Source organism: Notolabrus celidotus, chromosome 11 (genome assembly GCF_009762535.1).
Source record: "Notolabrus celidotus isolate fNotCel1 chromosome 11, fNotCel1.pri, whole genome shotgun sequence".
NCBI classification, from domain to species: Eukaryota; Metazoa; Chordata; class Actinopteri; order Labriformes; family Labridae; genus Notolabrus; species Notolabrus celidotus.
In genome coordinates this window covers 10,582,149-10,585,097 of record NC_048282.1, presented here as the reverse complement: position 1 = coordinate 10,585,097, position 2,949 = coordinate 10,582,149, and positions in this window count along the sequence as shown.

Genomic DNA, 2,949 nt, shown 5'->3' with positions numbered 1-2,949 from the left:
CTGTGCGTCTGTGTTTTACTTGAAATGTGAAGTTTGGTGTCAGGTGATTGTGGGGAAAGTAAAACTCAAGGCCAGATGATGAATTTGAACATGTGTGCATAGTTTAAAACACAAAGAGGCCTGTTTCAGATATGGGACAAACAATAAGATAAGACACCTTATTGCTCTCCCATTGGGGGAAATTCTTCTGTTACAGCAGCTTACAATAATTGACTGGAATTGACAATACACTTAGTGTTATATTAAAGGTGAAAATAAAACATGCATAGATAACAGTACGGCATTAATGCATAGTAATTATTAACATATGGCATCAGGTGTCTTCACAGTTATAAACTTGTTATAACAGAGTGCTGCTGTTAAACATTCTGATTTCAGATGGGATGAAGGACCTGCGGTAGCGCTCCTTGCAGGGTGGGTGTCTCAGTTTGTGTTTATGTTTATTTATTTGCACAATTAAAAAAATACACACCAAAAAGAGCAAAGCTAAATAATATACAGTTCAGGAAGAGGCAGAAAACTATAGCTTATTTGAAGCCTCCACCCAAATTCTGTTCTTGAATAAAAAAATAATTTAAAAATACTAAATTGACACACATAAAGACAACAGTTGATACTAAAATAAAATAACACAAAAATACACAAAATTAAAAATTATTATCAGTCCGCTGCTGAAGGAGCTGCTCAGGGACCCCATGGTTTCATGCAGGGGGTGAGAGGGATGATGGATAGATAATTGGTCCATGATGGATGTCAGCTTGGCTAACATCCTCCTCTCACCCACCTCCTCTATGGAGTCCAAAGGACAGCCCAGGACAGAACTGGCCCTCCTGACCAGTCTGCTCAGTCGTTTTCTGTCCCTCTCTGTGCTCCCTGCTCCCCAGCAGACCACTGCATAGAAAAGTGCAGACACTACCACAGGACAGTTCATGATGAACTGTCCTTTACAGAGTCCTGCACACTCCGAAGGACCTCAGTCTTCTCAGCAGGTGCAGACGACTTTGACCCTTCTTGTACAGGATGTCTGTGTTGTGTGACCAGTCCAGTTTGTTGTTGAAGTGAACACCCAGGTATCTGTTGGTCCCCACCCTCTCCATGTCCAATCCCTGGTTGTTCACCGGTGCAGTCTGGGGAGCCTTTCTTCGGAAGTTGATCACCATCTCCTTGGTCTCGCTGGTGTTGAGCTGAAGGTGGTTTAGCTCACACTAGTCAACAAAGTCCATGATGACCTCCTTTTACTCCAGTTCGTCCACCTCAGACACACACCCGATGATGGCTGAGACATTGGAGAACTAAGACCATAAGAACTGTAAAATAAGCTCTCGTGCTCTATAATAAACCAGAGTATAAATGTTTGATGTGCAAATATGATTATTCTCTATAAATCAGCACTGTTAGATCTGCGTTTGGTATACTACCAAGGACAACAAAGTTAGGGGAGTTGATGGGTCATATTTTTAAGACCAAGTTAAGAAATAATCTGAAATTCAGAAGAAGGATTCAGGAGGTCTCTCTTACCTGCCTTAGTGAGACTTTATAATAAATCTGCACATGCATAACCTGCAGACTGAGCATCATCTGCACTCACCTTACATCTTTATGTATGCACATTTATAAGGCTGTGTTATGTGTGATTTTTTTAAATATCAAATTATAGCCTACTCAGTAGGCCCTACTGCATCAGAATATATCATATTATATAAGATAAGGTATACTTTATTGATCCCTGGTGGGAAATGTTATTGTTGTGGCATACTAGTACAGCAAGACAACGAGTAAAAAAAAAAAAAAAAGAGTATAAATAAAGAATAAAATAAAATAGATGAATTACATTCAACAAAAATACAGAATCGAGGTATGTACGAATATTACAAAATGGTATAAATATTATTGGAAATTTAATGATAAATAAATAATGTTATAACTACTGCTTTAAAATTCCTTATCTTCACGCCTCAGAAACAGGCAAATAAAGTCAGAAACAGGCAAATAAAGTGAGCTCCCTCCGCTGGCTCCTTGTTCAGTTTAGGATTCATTTTAAGATTTTATTGCTTGTTTTTAAATCTTTAAATGGAGTAGCAACACAGTACATATCCAATCTCCTGCAAAGCTACACTCGCACAAGGTCTTTGAGGTCTACTGGTCAGCAGCTTCTTATGGTCCCTAAGACCAGGCTGAAAACCAGGGGTGGCCATTCCTTCTCGGCAGTGGCCCCCAAACTGTGGAACGAGCTATAATTATATAATTATCTTTATTTAAACTCGAAAATCATTGAGAATGAAACCCTCATTTACAATGACGTCGAGCATATAAAAGAAACATTACAATACATGACAAACAAATAAAAGATAAAACCTTAAAATAAAAGCTGCCCCCCCATATTAGATTTTCCCAAACATTAACAACCTTTAAATCCCACCGTAAAACATAATTTTACTCTTTCATTACATTAGATTAGATTAAAAAACGTTAATGTCCTCTAAGAGGCAATTTGTGGTACAGCACAACTTAAAAACACAACAACATGAAAGGTACATCAGACACACAACAAAATGACCTAAACAACCCATAGTACCTATTTCTCATTACTTTGGCTTTTAACCCAGCATTTGAGTTGTGTGGTCTCTGTCTCTTTCTGTTCCTTAATTTGATTTTTTTTTTTTTGTTCTTACAGGGTTTTTCTTTATTATTTATTTTATTTTTTGTGTTTTTAACCTATTTTTATAAAGTGTTTTATGTGTTTTTATTATCATTCTTCTTTTTAATTATATTTTATTTTCTGACAGCGTTCTGTGTGTTTTAATTGTTTTTACCTCACTGTGCAGCACTTTGCTAAACTTGATTGTTTTTTAAAAATGTGCTATATAGATAAAGTAGATTTTCAGTCTATGATTGGCTTGGAAACATCCGGATGTGTGTACTCGTGTTCGCCGGTAGGTGGCAGCATTA